Source organism: Castor canadensis, chromosome 3 (assembly GCF_047511655.1).
Source record: "Castor canadensis chromosome 3, mCasCan1.hap1v2, whole genome shotgun sequence".
NCBI classification, from domain to species: Eukaryota; Metazoa; Chordata; class Mammalia; order Rodentia; family Castoridae; genus Castor; species Castor canadensis.
This window is the reverse complement of record NC_133388.1, coordinates 19,378,383-19,398,739: the sequence shown is the minus strand read 5'-3', so window position 1 is coordinate 19,398,739 and position 20,357 is coordinate 19,378,383.

The window sequence follows — 20,357 nt, the reverse complement described above, 5'->3', positions numbered from 1 at the left end:
TCCACATCATAATCCTTAGAACCTAAGAATACAGCCTTATGAGGCAAAAGGACTTTACAGATGAGATTAAGTTAAAGATTTTGAGATGAAGGGATTACCCTGGGCTATTCTGCTGGATGTAATCATTAACAAAGGTCCTTGTGTAGAGGGAAGGAAAAGTTACAACAGAGCAGAAAAAGATTTGAAGATACTATGCTACTGACTTTGAAAATGGAGGCGAGGGCAATAAACCAAGGATGATTGGTGACCTCTAACAGCTGGAAGAGGCAAGAATCAGATTCTCCCCTGGAGCCTTCAGAAGGAATGCACTCCTGGAGACACTTTGACTTTAGTCCAGTGACACTGACTATAGACTTCTTACTTCCAGAACTGCAAGAGGATAAATCTGTGTTGTTTTAAGGCACTAAATTCATACGGGCAGCACTAGGAAACTAATGAACTAGGCATTATGTTAAGTATTTTATATTTTCAAGAAATATATCAAAATCCACACTCGGCCTTCTTCAGGACTCCTGTGGTTAGGCTGCTTCTCCTCTTGCATCCTCAATTCTTCCTTAATGGATCTTTTCCATGGACATATATATATATATATATATATTCTCATATAGAGATGTACATTATATATACTATAATATATATTACATATTCATAATTATATATGTTACTGATGCACAGATGAAACACACAGTAATTTCAGGTGCTCAGGGTTCTCGAGCCCGCTCTGAGAATGAAAGCACAAGCAGACTCCAGCAACAGAGGTCAGAAAGATTTTATTTGTAGAGAAGAGAAGAGAAAGACTGCATAGTGGGGAATGCAGGGGGACCTGGAAACTAGTAGTCCCGTGGGTCAGGGTGGGGATTGGGTTTTTATAGCTTTTTTGAGTATTGCCTGAGGACGGAGATGTCTCTCAGGTGCAGATAGAAGTTTCCTGAGAAGGAGAGGTGTCTCCTTGACCACTTATCACCTTTTGGGACCTCCTGCAGTCCATCCTTCATTACCTTAAGGAATAAAAATAAGAACCTTAGTATCATCCACTAATCATTTTAGAAACACACAAGAGTTTCTTTAACCTAATGCTAAATATCTCTCAACAGTCCATTATAAACATCATAAAGGTTAAAAGTTTTTAAGAATTTCCACTTACATTCAATAGTACACTGAAGGTACAATTCAGTGTAATAAAATAAGAAAAGGAAGAAGGTACAAAGATTGGAATCAAAGAAGCAAAACAGATATTAATTAAAGATGACATAAGTATTTTCATAGAAAAATTCCAATAATTCTATGAATAAATTATAAGAATTAATAAGAAAGTCTAGTAAGGTTGAAAGATAAAAGAACAATATTAAAAGCAAGTGATTTCGTATTATTGAGAAGAGTTAGAAAGTACAATTTAAAACACAATTTCTATCAAATATCATCAAATAGGTGTACTGGAGTAGGACAAACTTAGGAGTAGAAATTTAACCAAAAATGAACTAGCCTTTCCTGGAAAAAATATGAAATTTATCAAAAGGCATAAATAAATAGCCAAAAGATTCAGTACAGGTCCAGTCAATATTCCAATAAGCTTTTTCATGGAATTAAAAAAGCTATTTCTATAATTAACATTAAAAAAGCCAACCACCAAAAGAGCCAACACTCAATGTGGGGACACTTGACTGTTAGATGTCAGACCTACTTCACAGTCATAATAATTAAGATGATATGGTATTTATATAGATCAATGAACAGATCAGAAGAATGAAGAGACCAGAAACAAATGGACCCATTATATAGAAGCCTGATTTTGTCCAGCACTCACATTACAGATCAATGTGGGTAGGGATAAATTAATCAATGAAAGGAAAAGGAAAGTATTATATGCAACATAAAGAAACAAATTCTGATCGACCAAAGACAAAAAAGTTAAAGAAAAAAAGTTAAAATTTTTAGAAAATGTGATTTACAAGTTTGTAACATTAATTTCATAGACCTCTTCCAATGGGTTGGTGGGTAGAATTCATAAATATGGAGAGGAAAAAGTTAATGTTTATTTTCACTAACTTCTAAATTAGAGATTCAATAATTAACACAGACAACAGGCTACAGTACATGTGACTATCACTAATAAAAATACAGATATTTTCATATCACATTACAGTTTTTGCAGGCATGTAATGTTATTTATTCTTATCAGCATTTGGAAATTTATAGCAGTTATTATTCCACTATATCTTGTTATTTAATTCATTAAAAAGAAGCACACTTATGATATATTACAATTTATAATATTTTGATATTATTAACTGTATTATTATTAACTATATTTCAGCATAATTGGTTTTCTTTAGAATTCTGTGAACTTTATTTTATGCATTTAAAAACATGACCAAGGGCCTATGGCATAAAAATGTTTTAAGACTCATACTATAAATGACCCCAGCACAAAAGTGCAAGCCAAAGAAGAGTGATATATTTGACTAGATTAAAATTATACTTTTTCCCATCAAGATATACTGTAAAGAAACTAAAAGATATACCACAAACTGAGAAACAATAGCTGCCTTATCTACTTAATAAAGGAAAAGTATCCAGAATATCTAAAGGCTCTTACAAATCAATAAATAAAAGACATTTAATTTAGCCAGGCACTAGTGGCTCATGCCTGTAATCCTAGCTTCTGAGTAAGCTGAGCTCAGGAGAATCATGGTTCATGGCCAGCCCAGGCAAAAAGTTTGTGAGATTCCCATATCAACAGAGTATGTAGAGTGTGCTTAAATAAATAAGCATAAATAGGAAGAATGTTGGCAAAAAGGGACATCTTATCCCAAAAATAACCAGAGTGAAAAGGGCTGGAGGCCTGGTTCAAGTGGTAGAGCAAATCTGCCTAACAAGTGCAAAGCCCTGAGTTGAAACTCAGTACCACCAAAAAAAAAAAAAAAAGGTTGAACAAACTGAGAAAAACAACTGTTTGTCTTATATCCATAGAGGAATTGAGGGCACAGGCAAACTGTTACCCACTAAATGGAGATTTGGATGGCAGGATAAAGTGAATCATAAAATTTCAGAACAGAAACTTCTATGAGAACCAGTGCTGAATACATTACAAATGTTATCATGACAAAATTGCAAGGTATATTAGTAGGCAAAAACACAGTTTGAGACGATAGAGCAAAAGTCAGAACCAGACATTACAGGAATATTGAAACCATCAGAAAGGAAACTTTTATAAAAAAAGCACCATAACATAAAAGAAGAATGCCTTTGATAGAGTCATCAGTAGACTAGACAGGGCTGAAGAAAGAATTTCTAAGTTTGAAATAGTTGGTCCCCCATATCAATGGGTTTTCTGTGCCCATGGATTCAACCAACTGTAAACTGAAAATAACATCAGAACTGAACATGTAATTGTCATTATTTCCTAAATAATATGATGTAACTTTTTTTTTTTGGTGGTAGTATAGGCGATTGAACTCAGGGCCTTGCACTTGCTAGGTAAGTGCGCTACCATTTGAGCCACACCCCCAGTCTTCTTGCATTTAGGGTCTTTGGTTTTCACATAGGGTCTTATGCGTTTGTCTAGGCTGACATCAGATTACCATCCTCTTACCTCCACCTCCCAAATAGCTGGGATTACAGGTGTGTGCCATGATGGCTAGCTTGTTTTTAGTTAGGGTCTGGCTAATTTTTGCCTAGGCTGTTCTCAAACTGTGACCCACCTATCTCCACCTCTCAAGTAGCTGGGATTACAGTGCCAAGTATAACAACGATTCCAGAGCATTTATTAGGTACTATCAGTCATGTAGAGAGGATGTCAAGTATGCAAGAGGAAGTACAGCAGTTACATGCAAATACTGTGCATCTGCAGATTCCTGCAACCAATGTTCCATAGGTACAGAGGGACAATTATATACTAATAGAAATCCCTAACACTGAAAAGCCAAGAAAACAAAGAATAGGAGCCAAAAGAACAGCATGTCCAAGATCTATGGGATAACTACAAAAGTTTTAACATAAGCTTACTGGAAACAAGATCCAGGAAGCTTGGCGAATATCAAACAAAACAAAAGAAACAAACGACAGCAACAAAAACTCTCTACACTTAGGTATATCATTTTCCAACTACAGAAAATCAAAGATAAAGAAAAAATCTTCAAAGAAAATGGAGGTAAAAACACTTTATTTATAGAGGAGCAAAGATAAAAGTTACATGTGACCTTGTCAGAAACTGTATAAGTAAGAAGAAAGCAGAGTGAAATAGTGCAACCATTGAAAGAAAGGAAAAAACAAACATCTAAAATTCTGTATCCTATGAAATTAACCTTTAAGAGTAAAGAAAAAAATAAAGACTTTCTCAGAGAAAAATTTGGGGAATTTGTTGCCAATATTACTACTTTCCAAGAAATGTTGTACAAGATCTTGAGAAAGGCAAAATAGTTCAGAAGCACAGATCTACATTAAGAAAGGAAGAGCATCAAAGGATAGTGAAGGTAAAATTAAACTTTTGTCATAATTATTCTTAGTTAGCCATATAATTCATTCATTCATGCAACAATGTATTCAACTATGTATGCTTATGTATGTATCTTACATGGTACAGATATATAAATCCAACTAAATCAATAATTACTTTTAATGTTAATAGTTTAAATGCATCAATTAAAAGACAGAGATTATCAGAATGGATTTTAAAATGATCCAACTGTATGTTGCCTACAGGAAACCTACTTTAAACATAACAAAATACAGATTAAAAGTAAATTGGTTAAGAAAGATATCATGTTAACATTAATCAAAGAAAAGGGGAGTAGCTATGTTAAATCCAGACAAACCAAATTTCAAAGAAAGAAAAGTTATCAGTTAGAGAAGAATGTATCACACAATTATAAAGGGCTCAATTCTCCAAAACACATAGCAATCTCTAATGTGCATGCATATAGCAACAGAATATCAAAATACATATGGTAAAACCTAATAGAACTTCAAGAAGAAATAGACAAATCCACTATTTATAGCTGAAGACTTTATCAACTTTCTTTCAGAAATGGATAGATACAGAAGGCAAATGAAAAGTAAGGATGGATTTAAAGGCAAGAACCCCAGCTATATGTGATGTGTATCTATAGACAACTTCCTCCAACAACAGCAGAATGTACATTCTTCCCAAGATCATGTGGAACATTTAACAAGGTAGATCACATTCTGAACCATAAAACACACATTAACAGTTAAAAAAAATAGATCATACAATGTCTGCTCTTGGAACATCATTGAGTTAAAGTAGAACTCAATAAGAGAAACTTCCAAAAATACATGGACAGCAAACATCACATTACTAATTAACACAGGGATTTAGGAAGAAATCTCAAAAGAAAAAAAGAAAACCTTTCTTACAAAAATAAAATGAGAACAGAATTTACCAAAACTGTAGGGAGTATTAAAAGTAGTGCTTGAGGAAAATTTCCAGCATGGGATAGATTTGTTAGATTCAAGTATGATATATTTGATGCATTGTAAGAACCTTTGTAAATTCCATAATGTACCCCTTCCAGCACAAATATAAAGGAAAAAATGAAGAAAAATCTAAAACCTATGCTTCCACCTCGGGAAACTAGAAAAAGCAAAGCAAATTAAATCTGAAGTAGGCAGAAGCAAAGAAATAATAACAGAAACTAGAGAAGAATCAGGAAAGCAATAGAGAAAGTCAATGACTCCCAAACTCATTGAAAATATCAATGAATTTTGTCAGTCTCTAAGCAGCTCAATTAAAAAAGAGAAGGGACACAATTTACTAATAGCAGAAGTGAAAGAAAGGACATCACTACAGATCCCATGGACACTGAAATATCAGTGCAACAGGAGTATCAATAAATTTGATAATCTAGATGAAATGGACCAAATCATCAAAAGATACAATCTGTCAAAATTCAAAACAGAGGAAAATTCCAAGATGGCGGCTAGAGGTAGGAAGCAGAAAGCGACCCTCCTATAGTGAAATCTTGGAGAGACGCTGGAGACACACTTTGCAGGCATAATCACCGAGAAAAGGCATAACTTTGACTCCTCCACATCTCCAGCCGGCGCAGAGAATCTCCACTTCACGTTAAACGGAGAACCGAGGAGGGCCCCCGGGGCTGCCAGTGGCCGGCGCCCATACGGCTTGGGAAGATGCGGACCAGGTGAGCTTCGCGGTACCGCGGTTCCCCCACAGACAAGCCTGGGCCAGAGCAGCATAGCCCCCTGGACAGACTGACCCCCACCCGGGAAAAAAAGAGAAACTGAGTACTAAGCAATAAGAACAGTTAAGACACGCTGGAAAGAGGGTGGGGCGCCCTGAGCGCTGAAGATTGGGGGAAGGGAAGCCTTCCCGGGACTGTAAATAAACGAGCCGGGCGGGCCGGAGAGGCTCTGGCGGGAGCGGGGCGTGCCCAGCAACCAGGAGCGGGGACGCTTGTGAGAGGAGGGAAGACCCACTTCCCACGTGAACTGTAAATAAACACGCAGGCCTGACAACGCGGGGCAGTGTCACCTTTCCCAGTGCTTGGAAAGGGAAAAGCCTGTAGCAGAGGCTCCCTCACAGGAGAACTCTGAGCAAACAAAGCCTGTGGGACCAGGTGAGTGCTAGCTCACCCCAGAGATCTGCATAAATAACGCCGCCAGCTACAGGTGGAGAGCAGCAGGCAGGCAAGCCACAGTTGCAGATACCACTCTCAGAACTGCCTCCAGACGCTTTTTTTTCTTTTTCTCCCTACCTTTGATGAGAGAACAACCGAATTACACCTGCAAGCCGAAAAACTTACTGAAACTGTATTGCATTTGAACTGGGGACACTTGGTGGGTTTTTTTTTTTTTTAATCCTCTGTGTGTGTGTGAGTGTGTAGTTTTGTTCTACTTTATGCATCCCCTTTGATGAGACAACTACAGAACAACATCTGAGGCACCAACTCCAGGACTGGAGATTGAGACGGACATCCAAATTATTAAGACTGAAACTGCATTGCATATAAACTTGGAAGTTTTTGGTTTTTTGTTTTTTTTTTTTTTTAATTTTCTATTTTCCATTTTATTTTAATTCATTTTTATAAATAGATATTACTTTCATATACTTATTTTTTATTTTTTTTATCTTTGATTTTCAATCCTCTCTCTGTCTCTCTATTGTCTGTTCAGCTTACTGTCGATTAGTACACTAACACTCCCTGTTTATACCTTTGAAACTCTCTTGTCTGATACCTTGTTCTGCTTTCTCCCTCTTGTCTGTATATTTGTTTTCCCCTTTTCTTTAACTTCTTGCTTTCCATCTCAGCTCACTCTTCCATTCTCAATATTACCATTGTTATTATTACAAGCTAGAAAATACTTAATTGCACACAGTACAGGGACAGTAACAACACCAAGGACAATGACAGGAAGACAGAAAAAGCAAGGAAACCAGTTTCCCCACAGCAAAAAATTAGTACAGGAACCAGAGGGGAATGAAGAGAACAGAAACTCAGAGCCAGACTCCAACAAAATGAAGATAAACTATGCCAAAGGACCCAATGAAGCCCACAAGAATAATTTAAAAGAAGACATACTACAAGTACTCAATGAGAATTTTATAGAGATGATACTGGATAGGGTCAACCAAAATGTACAGGAGATACTCAATAAAAATAAGACAATAAAAATAGAGAATTTGAAAAAGCAAAAGAAGAAATAAAGGAAACCATAGAAGCACTGTATAAACACCAAAGTGAAAGAGAGAACACAATGAATAAATGGATAAATGAACTCAGGACAAAAATAGACAACAATAAAGAAGAAAACAGCCAGGATATGGAAAACCTCAGAAAAAAGAACGAAACAGAACTGCAAAACAAAACGGAAGGCCAATCCAGCAGAATAGAACAAACAGAAGACAGAATCTCAGAACTTGAAGATGAAATGGTAATTAAAGGAAAAACTGAAGAACTATTAATTAAACAACTCAAGACCTGTGAAAAGAAAATGCAAGAACTCACTGACTCCATCAAAAGACCAAACTTGAGAATCATGGGCATCGAAGAAGGAGAAGAGGTGCAAGCAAAGGGAATGCGTAATATATTCAACAAAATAATAACGGAAAATTTCCCAAATCTAGAGAAAGATATTCCCATACACATGCAAGAGGCCTCCAGGACACCAAACAGACCAGATCAAAATAGAACTACTCCACGACATATCATCATTAAAACAACAAGTTCAGAAACTAAGGAAAGAATATTGAAGGCTGTAAGAGAGAAAAAACAAGTAACATACAAAGGTAAACCCATCAAAATCACAGCAGACTTCTCAACAGAAACATTAAAAGCAAGAAGAGCATGGGGTGAGATCTTCCGGGCACTGAATGAAAATAACTTCAACCCCAGGATATTTTACCCAGCAAAGCTATCATTCAAAATAGATGGAGCAATAAAAGTCTTCCATGATAAGCAGAAACTAAAACAATATGTGACCACAAAGCCACCATTACAAAAGATTCTGCAAGGGATCCTGCACACAGAAAGTGACACCCAACTTAACCATGAAAAGGCAGGCAGCACCAAACCACAGGATAAGAAAAAGCAAGACAGAAGAGAGTAACATCAAGTTAGGTACACACAATCAAACCTTCAAACAACTAAGATAACTAAATGGCAGGAATCACCACATACCTATCAGTACTAACACTTAATGTTAATGGACTTAATTCACCCATCAAAAGACACCGTTTGACAAAATGGATTAAAAAAGAAGATCCAACAATTTGTTGCTTACAGGAGACTCATCTCACCGACAGAAATAAGCATATGCTTAGGATGAAAGGCTGGAAGAAGATTTACCAAGCCAATGGCCCCCGAAAACAAGCAGGAGTAGCAATACTTATCTCTGACAAAGTAGACTTCAAACCTACATTGATCAAACGAGATAAAGAAGGACATTCCATACTAATAAAAGGGGAAATAGACCAAAAGGAAATAATAATCATCAATCTGTATGCACCCAATGTCAACGCACCCAATTTCATCAAACATACCCTGAAAGACCTAAAAGCATATATAAACGCCAACACAGTGGTTGTGGGAGACTTTAACACTCCATTAGCATCAATAGATAGGTCATCCAAACAAAAACTCAATAAAGAAATCCAAGATCTAAAATATGCAATAGATCAAGTGGACCTAGTAGATGTCTACAGAACATTTCATCCAACCTCTACACAATATACATTCTTCTCAGCAGCCCATGGAACCTTCTCCAAAATAGATCATATCCTAGGGCACAAAGCAAGCCTCAGCAAATATAAGAAAATAGAAATAATACCATGCATACTATCTGACCACAATGCAGTAAAAGTAGAACTCAACAACAAAAGTAAAGACAAAAAACATGCAAACAGCTGGAAACTAAATAACTCATTACTTAATGAAGAATGGATCATCGATGCAATAAAAGAGGAAATTAAAATGTTCCTGGAAGTCAATGAAAATGAAAACACAACCTACCGGAACCTATGGGACACAGAAGAGGCAGTCTTGAGAGGAAAGTTTATAGCCATGAGTGCATATATTAAAAAGATTGAAAGATCCCAAATCAATGACCTAATGATACATCTCAAACTCCTAGAAAAACAAGAACAAGCAAATCCCAAAACAAATAGAAGGAGAGAAATAATAAAAATAAGAGCTGAAATCAACGAAATAGAAACCAAAAAAACCATACAAAGAATTAATGAAACAAAAAGTTGGTTCTTTGAAAAAATAAACAAGATCGATAGACCCCTGGCAAACCTGACTAAAATGAGGAGAGAAAAAACCCAAATTAGTAGAATTAGGAATGCAAAAGGGGAGATAACAACAAACACCATAGAAGTCCAGGAAATCATCAGAGACTACTTTGAGAACCTATATTCAAATAAATTTGAAAATCTAAAAGAAATGGACAGATTTCTAGATACATATGATCATCCAAAACTGAACCAAGAGGAAATTAATCACCTGAATAGACCTATAACACAAAATGAAATTGAAGCAGCAATCAAGAGTCTCCCCAAAAAGAAAAGTTCAGGACCTGATGGATTCTCTGCTGAATTCTATCAGACCTTTAAAGAAGAACTGATACCAACCCTCCTTAAACTGTTCCATGAAATAGAAAGGGAAGGAAAACTGCCAAACACATTTTATGAAGCCAGTATTACACTTATCCCAAAACCAGGCAAAGACACCTCCAAAAAGGAGAACTATAGGCCAATCTCCCTAATGAACATTGATGCAAAAATCCTCAACAAAATAATGGCAAATCGAATTCAGCAACACATCAAAAAGATTATTCACCACGACCAGGTAGGCTTCATCCCAGGGATGCAGGGGTGGTTCAACATACGAAAATCAATAAACGTTATAAACCACATTAACAGAAGCAAAGACAAAAACCACTTGATCATTTCAATAGATGCAGAAAAAGCCTCTGATAAGATCCAACATCATTTCATGATAAAAGCTCTAAGAAAACTAGGAATAGAAGGAAAGTTCCTCAACATTATAAAAGCTATATATGACAAACCTACAGCCAGCATTATACTTAATGGAGAAAAATTAAAACCATTCCCTCTAAAATCAGGAACCAGACAAGGATGCCCACTATCTCCACTCCTATTCAACATAGTACTGGAATTCCTAGCCAGAGCAATTAGGCAAGAAGAAGGAATAAAAGGAATACAAATAGGTAAAGAAACTGTCAAAATATCCCTATTTGCAGACGACATGATCCTATACCTTAAAGACCCAAAAAACTCTACTCAGAAGCTTCTAGACATCATCAATAGCTATAGCAAGGTAGCAGGATATAAAATCAACATAGAAAAATCATTAGCATTTCTATACACTAACAATGAGCAAACGGAAAAAGAATGTATGAAAACAATTCCATTTACAATAGCCTCAAAAAAAATCAAATACCTAGGTGTAAACCTAACAAAAGATGTGAAAGACCTCTACAAGGAAAACTATACACTTCTGAAGAAAGAGATTGAGGAAGACTATAGAAAGTGGAGAGATCTCCCATGCTCATGGATTGGTAGAATCAACATAGTAAAAATGTCGATACTCCCCAAAGTAATCTACATGTTTAATGCAATTCCCATCAAAATTCCAATGACATTCATTAAAGAGATTGAAAAATCTACTGTGAAATTTATATGGAAACACAAGAGGCCACGAATAGCCAAGGCAATACTCAGTCAAAAGAACTATGCAGGAGGTATCACAATACCTGACTTCAAACTATATTACAAAGCAATAACAATAAAAACAGCATGGTACTGGCACAAAAACAGACATGAAGACCAGTGGAACAGAATAGAGGATCCAGATATGAAGCCACACAACTATGAGCAACTTATCTTTGACAAAGGAGCTAAAAATATACGATGGAGAAATAGCAGCCTCTTCAACAAAAACTGCTGGGAAAACTGGTTAGCAGTCTGCAAAAAACTGAAACTAGATCCATGTATATCACCCTATACCAAGATTAACTCAAAATGGATCAAGGATCTTAATATCAGACCCCAAACTCTTAAGTTGATACAATAAAGAATAGGAAATACTCTGGAGTTAGTAGGTATAGGTAAGAACTTTCTCAATGAAACCCCAGCAGCACAGCAACTAAGAGATAGCATAGATAAATGGGACCTCATAAAACTAAAAAGCTTCTGTTCATCAAAAGAAATGGTCTCTAAACTGAAGAGAACACCCACAGAGTGGGAGAAAATATTTGCCAACTATACATCAGACAAAGGACTGATAACCAGAATATACAGGGAACTTAAAAAACTAAATTCTCCCAAAACTAATGAACCAATAAAGAAATGGGCATGTGAACTAAACAGAACTTTCTCAAAAGAAGAAATTCAAATGGCCAGAAAACACATGAAAAAATGCTCACCATCTCTAGCAATAAAGGAAATGCAAATTAAAACCACACTAAGATTCCACCTCACCCCTGTTAGAATAGCCATCATCAGCAACACCGCCAACAACAGGTGTTGGCGAGGATGCGGGGAAAAAGGAACCCTCTTACACTGTTGGTGGGAATGTAAACTAGTACAACCACTCTGGAAAAAAATTTGGAGGCTACTTAAAAAGCTGGACATCGATCTACCATTTGATCCAGCAGTACCACTCTTGGGGATATACCCAAAAGACTGTTACTCCAGAGGCACCTGCACATCCATGTTTATTGCGGCACTATTCACAATAGCCAAGTTATGGAAACAGCCAAGATGCCCCAGCACTGACGAATGGATTAAGAAAATGTGGTATCTATACACAATGGAATTCTATGCAGCCATGAAGAAGAACGAAATGTTATCATTCGCTGGTAAATGGATGGAACTGGAGAACATCATTCTGAGTGAGGTTAGCCTGGCCCAAAAGACCAAAAATCGTATGTTCTCCCTCATATGTGGACATTAGATCAAGGGCAAACACAACAAGGGGATTGGACTATGAGCACATGATAAACGCGAGAGCACACAAGGGAGGGGTGAGGATAGGTAAGACACCTAAAAAACTAGCTAGCATTTGTTGCCCTTAATGCAGAGAAACTACAGCAGATACCTTAAAAGCAACTGAGGCCAATAGGAAAAGGGGAACAGGTACTAGAGAAAAGGTTAGATCAAAAAGAATTAACCTAGAAGGTAACACCCACGCACAGGAAATCAATGTGAGTCAATGCCCTGTATAGCTATCCTTATCTCAACCAGCAAAACCCCTTGTTCCTTCCTATTAATGCTTATACTGTCTCTACAACAAAATTAGAGATAAGGGGAAAATAGTTTCTGCTGGGTATTGAGGGGGGGGAGCGGGAGGGGGTGGAGTGGGTGGTAAGGGAGGGGGTGGGGGCAGGGGGGAGAAATGAACCAAGCCTTGTATGCACATATGAATAATAAAAGAAAAAAAAAATTCAAAACAGAAGAAACAGACAACCTAAGTAGATCTATACCTATTAAGTAAATTGAATTAATAATATTTCAAAGCAGAAAGCACCAAGTCCAGACAGACTCATTCATTAATTCTACAAAACATTTAAGGAAGAAATTGTTCCAGTTCTTTACAATCTATTTCAAAAGACAGAAGAACAACAGGGATTATTTCTTAACTTATTTTGTGAGGCTAGCATCACCTTAATACCAAAACAAGAACAAGGCATTATGAAAGAAAGAAAGAGAGAGAGACAGAGAGATAGAAAGAAAGAAAACTGTATACCAGTATCATTCATGAACACAGATAAAAGAATTGCCAACCTAATATTGGCAAATCCAATCCAACATTGTGTAAAATGAATAATATGTCACAACCAACTGAAATGTATCATATTTATACAAGACTGGTTCAACTTTTGAAAATTAATATAATCTATCACATCAACAGGTCAAAGAAGAAAAAAATCACATGACCATGTTAATAGATTCAGAAGAAGCATTTGACAAAATCCAATACTATTTACTATGATAAAAAAAAAAAAACCTTCCCAGTGAATTAGGAATACAGGATAACAGTATCTACAAAAAACCCTACAATTAGCACCATAATTAGTGGTGAGAAACCACAAGCTTTCCCACTAAGATTAAGGGAGTTCCTTTTCAACATCAAACTGGAAATTTTGGCTAATGCAGTAATATTAGGAAGGAAAATAAAAGCCACATGGATTGGGAAGAAAGAAATACCATCCTCATTTATAGGTGACTTTGTTGTCTACGTAGAAAATTCAAAAGAATTGACAACAAAACTGGAATTAATAAGCAATTATAGTAAGGTTACAAGACAGAAGGTTAAGTGAAGAGGACTCAGAAGGTTGAGTGTAGAAATGAACCAGTTGGGGTTGTGATACACATATGCATGGAAACAACAACAAGGAATCTCCCTGTGTCGCTATCTTTATCTCAAACTAGCAATAATGCTATGTTTCTCTTTTTATCTTTTATGTTTTTTCTTCTACAAAATTGGTGAACAGGAGAGTATGGGTTCTGTGGGGGAGGTGGCGGGGGAGGCGGCAGTGGTGAGAGGAGGGAGGAGGTGGTGAAAGAGGTAGCAGGATGAATATGGTGCAGATAATGTATATACATGTATGTAAATGCAAAAAATTATGCCTGTTGAAACTGTTTCAGGAACCAGGGAAGAGCAGATGAAAGAGAGCAGTGGAGGGGATGAATTCAAGTATGATATATTTGATACACTGTGAGAACCTTTGTAAATGCCACAATGTTCACAGCACAGCAATTTAGAAAAGAATTTTTGCAGATGTGTTCATCAAGGAGACTGGTTCATAGTTTTCTTTTTTGTTGTTGTGTCCTTATCTGGTTTTGGTTATAAGAGTAATACTCACTTGGTAGAATGAGTTTGGTAGCATTCCTTCCCTTCCTATTTTATAGAATAGTATGAGGAACATTGGTGTTAGTTCTTTAGTGGTCTGGTAGAATTCTGTAGTGAGTCCATCCAGTCCTTGGCTCTTCTTTGTTGGGAAACTCTTTATTACTGCTTTAATCTTATTTCTTGTTATAAAATGGTTTAAGTTGTTTATATCCTCTTGATTGAACTTTGGTGTGTCATATGTGTCTAGAAGTTTATCCATTTATTCTAGATTTTCTAATTTATTTGTAAGTTTTCAAAATATTCCCTAATGATTCTGTGGGTTTCCTTCATATCTACCATAATATCCCCTCTTTCATCTCTGATTTTATTAATTTGGGTATTCTCTCTTTTTCTTTTTGTTAGTTTGGCTAAGGATTTGTTAATGTTGTTTATCTTTTTGAAGAACCAACTTTTTGTTTCATTGATTCTTTGTATTGTTCTTTTAGGCTGCATTTCATTAATTTCTGCCCTGATCTGAGACAGTTTTCAGAATGGTAGAAAATCTTTGCCAACTATTCATCTGATGAGGGATTAATATCCAGAATATGCAAAAACCACAAAATATTAAATAATAAAAGAACAAATAACCCAAGTAATAAATGGGCAAATAATTGGACAGTTCTCAAAAGAAGAAGTACAAATGGCAAATAAATACATGGGAAAATGTTCATCATCCTTAGCCATGTAGGAAATACAAACCAAAATTACACTGAGATATCATTTCATACCAGTCAGAGTGGCTATCATCACAAAAACAGCAACAATAAATGCTGGTGAGGATGTGGGAAAAGAGATCCCTTATATACTGTTGATGGGATTATATATATGTATACATACATATGTATATAAATATATGTATACATACACACATATACAATGGAGTATTATTTAGCCATAAAAAAAGAGGAAATTATATCATTTTCAGGAAAATGGATGGAACTGAAGAGCTTTTCATGTCAAGTGACATTAACACTACTCAGAAAGGCAAACATCACATGTTTTCTCTCATATGAAGAGTCTAGATTTTTTTTCAAAGACATGGAAGTAGAAGGGGGACTATTTGGGAAGAGGAGGATGAACATAATTAAAGTCCATTTTATACATATGTGAAAATATCATAAGCAACCCATTATTTTGTACAATTAATTTATAAATAAAAGTTGATCATTTTTATATAGACCAGCAATAAATAGGTTGGAATTTGAAATTTAAAACATAATGCTAGTCATTAACACCACCAAAAAATGAAATACCTGTGTGTAAATTTAACAAAGTATGTACAAGTTCCTTATGAGGAAAATTACAAAATTCTGATGAATGAAATCAAAGGAGAACTAGATAAATGGAAAGATGTCCCACATCCTGGATTGGAGGATCCAACATGGCCAAGATGTCAGTCCTTCCTAACACAGACCATAGATTCATTGCAACCCAACTGAATTCCCAGCAAGTTAGTTTGGAGATACCCATAACTGATTCTAAAAGTTTAGATGGAGAGCAAGAAGGACCCATAATAGCCAACACAATAGTGAAGGAAAAGAATAAAGTTGGAGGACTGGCATTACCTCACTTCAAGATTTACTATAAAGCTATAGTAATTAAGACAGTGATATGGTGGGAGGGGAATAGACAAATGCATTCATGAAACAGAACAGAGGCTCCAGAAACAGATCTGCATAAATAAAGTCAACTAATCTTTGACAAAGGAGCAAAGACAACACTATGCAGAAAGAATACTCTCTTCACCAAATGTGCTAGAATAATTAGATATCCTTATCCAAAATGAACTAAGCACAGACCTTACTGCACCCTTGACAAAATTAACTCAAAATGGCTTTCATATTTACATACAAAATGCAGAACTATAAACTAGAACATAGCATAGGATAAAATCAAGCTGACCTTGGGTATGGCAAAGACTTTTTAGAAACAAACCAAAGGTACCATCCATGAAAGAAAGAATGGTTAAGTAGGACTTCCTTAAAACTAAAAAAATTTTGTGAAAGGTGCTGTCAAGGGAATGAAAAGACAAGTCACAAGCTGGAAGAAAACCATTTGCAAAAGATATCTAATAAAACACTAGTAAGCAAATATGCAGAGAAAGCTGAAAGTTCAATAATAAGAACAAAATAACCCAACTTAAAAATGGACCAAAGAAGACACTATACAGATGGCAAATAGACATATGATAAGATGCTTTACATCATATGCCATCAAGGAAATATAAATTAAAATAACAATGGGATACCAATACACACTGATTAGAATGGCCAAGATTCAAATCACTGACAACAGCAAGTGCGTGCAAGGATTGGAGCAATAGGAGCTCTTGGTCATTGTTGGTGGGAATGGTAGAGTTACTTGGGAAGACAGTAGCATGACAGACTAAACAATGCAATTCAATAATCATGCTCCTTGGTATTTATCCAAGATCCAAGAGTTGAAAATTTATTGTACATGGATGTTTATGGTAGCTTTGTTCATAATCGCCAAACTTTGGATGCAACCATGATGTCCTTCAGTAGGAGAACTGATTACCTTGCACACCCAGATGATGGATGTATGAAGAAATGATCTAAAGAAATGAGTTACAAGTCATGAAAAGACATGGAGAAAACTTAAACTCGTATTACTAAGTGAAAGAAGTCAAGGTGAAAAGGCTACACATTCTCTCAGTACAACTATATGATGTTCTAGAAAAGGCACAGTAAAAAGATCAGTGGTTGCCAGGACTCAGAGCAAGGGGAGGATGAGTAGACAGAGCAGAGAGCATGTTTAGGGCAATAAAATTAGTCTGCATGGGACTATAATGGTGGGCACATGTCATTATACATTTGCCCAAAACCCATAGGATGTTCAACACTAAGAGTGAATGCTAATGAAAGCTAAGGACTTTGGTGATAATAATTCAGTGGCAGTCCACTTGTAACAGGTGTACCACTCCGGTGTGCAGCACTGATCATGGAGAAGGCTATGCATGTGTGAAGAAAGGGGTAAAACTAGTATCTGTGACCCTTCCTCTCAATTTTGCTGTGAACTTAAAACCCCCCTTTAAAAATAATTCTAATATTATTGAGGTAAACAAGAAGTGTGTAAAATTTTAAGTAAAGATAAGAGAATTATAAATACAGTCTTACGGTATCAGTCGCCCTTTGGGATAGAGATGGGATACCACAGGGTCTTTGCTACTTAGGAGGGGCCTGCAATAGTTGTCCTGGGGTGGTGGGGTACTTGATTGTTCACTAGAGTGTAAGCCTGCTGATCCATGAACCTGGACCCCAGGTCAGGCAGTAAATATGCCACATTGCCATTGTGGGCTTTTGACTTATATAGATGGAGTGCCCATCGTGTATTGGGCCCTGAATCCTGTGCCTGTGCCTACCAGTCTGCACCACAATGGCTCTGTGCACTAAGGAAAGCTGTGATATGGAAGTACCCCTCTCTCACCATGACTCAGCCACCCTTTGGGGAACAGGGTAGGCACATGTGGTCAGCTTCTCTTCCTCAGCTTACAGGTGAAGATTCTGTATGAGTTTCTCAAAGTTGCCACCATAAATTGTCACAATCTGCTGGTGTCCAGGAAGCTACAAGTCCAATCCAAAATCAAGGTCAGCAGGGCCACGCTGCCTCTGAAAGTGAAAGAGAAGACTCCTCCCTGGCCTCTTCATAGCTTTTGGTGCTGGCCATCAATCCTTGGTGGTCTTGCTGCTATAGTTTGTATCTGAAATGCCTCAAAAGGCCCATGTGTTAAAGGCTTGGTTCCTGGTACTATTGGGAGGTGGTGAAACCTTTAGAAAGTAAGGCCTAGGAGAAGCAAGTTAGGTCATTGACTTCCCTTGAAGGGCATTTTCAGACCTTGGCCCAATATTTTCTCTCTCTCTCTCTCTTCACTCCCCCACTACCAATGAGGTAAGCAGCCCCTCCAGTGTTGCCAAAGGACCAAAGCCACAGAGCCAAGGAAACCTAGACTGAAACCTCTGATATGTGGAACACTTTTATGACTGGACCATGGCACCATCCACACCAGGTATGTGCAACTGAAGCATCTGAAAATGAGTTAAATTAAACCTTTGTCTTTATTAAGTTGATTTTGTCAGGTATTTTGTCATAGCAACAAGAAGGCTGACTGACATGCTTGGCTTATAACTGCATCACTCCACCTCTGTTATAAAGTAGCTGTCTGCCCTGTGGTTCTGCATCTGAATCTCCCTTTCTTTTATAAAGACACTAGCCATTAGGGCCTACTCCAATCCAATAAGGTCTCATCTTAACTAACTGCCTTTGTAAAGTCCCTATTTCCAATCCGGTCACATTCTGAGGTTCTGGGTAGACATGGATTTGGAGATGACATTGCATTCCACTACAGATCCTAAAGTGGGAAGAGAAACTCTCCCACATCACAGAGTGAAATAAAGGACTGGGATTCAAGCCCAGGCCTACCTCACTCGAAACATGGGCTGTCTATTACCACCCTTCACTGCTTCTCAGTTGTCTGCATTTGTGGAATTGAATCAGAGTTTTATTACCTTCAAATTGCTGGAGACAAGCATCCTAACAGCATTTCAGGGACCAGGGCCCTAGAAATCTCATTTCTGCTGGTCCAAGCCCTCCAGGGATCAATGCTATTCACAGTCTTCTCCACATGCTTGAGACTGGGCTTTGAAGCCACTCGCTGCCTTGGAAGTCTTCTTTCCATGACATTCTGTACTCACTTTCCCTGGTTCAACTTCAACTTCCCTGGTGTCTTTCTTATGCTCCTAAATACAAACAGTGCCTTATTACTGATGTAATGTATTTAACAGAAAGTTGGAAACATGGTCTAGAGGCTCAGTTATAAAATAGTGAAGAACAAAAATATGAAAAAGAAAAATCCTATAACCAGCCCTTTACATTGGCTTTTGCTTCTGCCTGGGACACTCTTCCCTTTTTGTGGCTCATTCCTCACCTCTTTCAGGTCTCTGTTCAGAAGAGCCAGCTGAGAAGAGCATCTCCTGACTGATCTGTCAAGGAAGCATGCTCCCCTATTCACAATAGCCAAGTGATGGAAACAGCCAAGATGCCCCACCACTGACGAATGGATTAAGAAAATGTGGTATCTATACACAGTGGAATTTTATGCAACCATGAAGAAGAACGAAATGTTACCATTCACTGGTAAATGGATGGAATTGGAGAACATCATTCTGAGTGAGGTTAGCCTGGCCCAAAAGACCAAAAATCCTATGTTCTCTCTCATATGCGGACATTAGATCAAGGGCAAACACAACAAGGGGATTGGACTTTGAGCACATGATAAAAGCGAGAGCACACAAGGGAGGGGTGAGGATAGGTAAGACACCTAAAAAACTAGCTAGCATTTGTTGCCCTCAACGCAGAGAAACTAAAGCAGATATTTTAAAGCAACTGAAGCCAATAGGAGAAGGGGACCAGGAACTAGAGAAAAGGTTAGTTCGAGAAGAATTAACCTAGAAGGTAACACCCACGCACAGGAAATCAATGTGAGTCAATGCCCTGTATAGCTATCCTTATCTCAACCAGCAAAAACGCTTGTTCCTTCCTATTATTGCTTATACTCTCTCTACAACAAAATTAGAGATAAGGGCAGAATAGTTTCTGCTGGGTAGCAAGGGTGTGGGGAGGAGAGGGAGGGGATTGGGGATAAGGGAGGGGGTGGGGGAAAGGGGAAGAAATGACCCCCCATATTTGTATGCAAATATGAATTTAAAAAAAATTTAAAAAAGGAAGCATGCTCCTGAGGCCCACCACTGACTCAATCCTCTCAGGCTCCCACTCAGTGGATCCTGACTTGTCAAGTATTGATTTGGTTTTGTCTGCTCTCTTAACTAGAATGCCTGCTCCCTCACATCAGGACTGTTTGGTCTATTTTGTGATATCCCCAGTGGGTAAAAATAGTAGCCAGCATGTACCAAATACTTAGTAAATATTTCTAAAATTTTAAACATA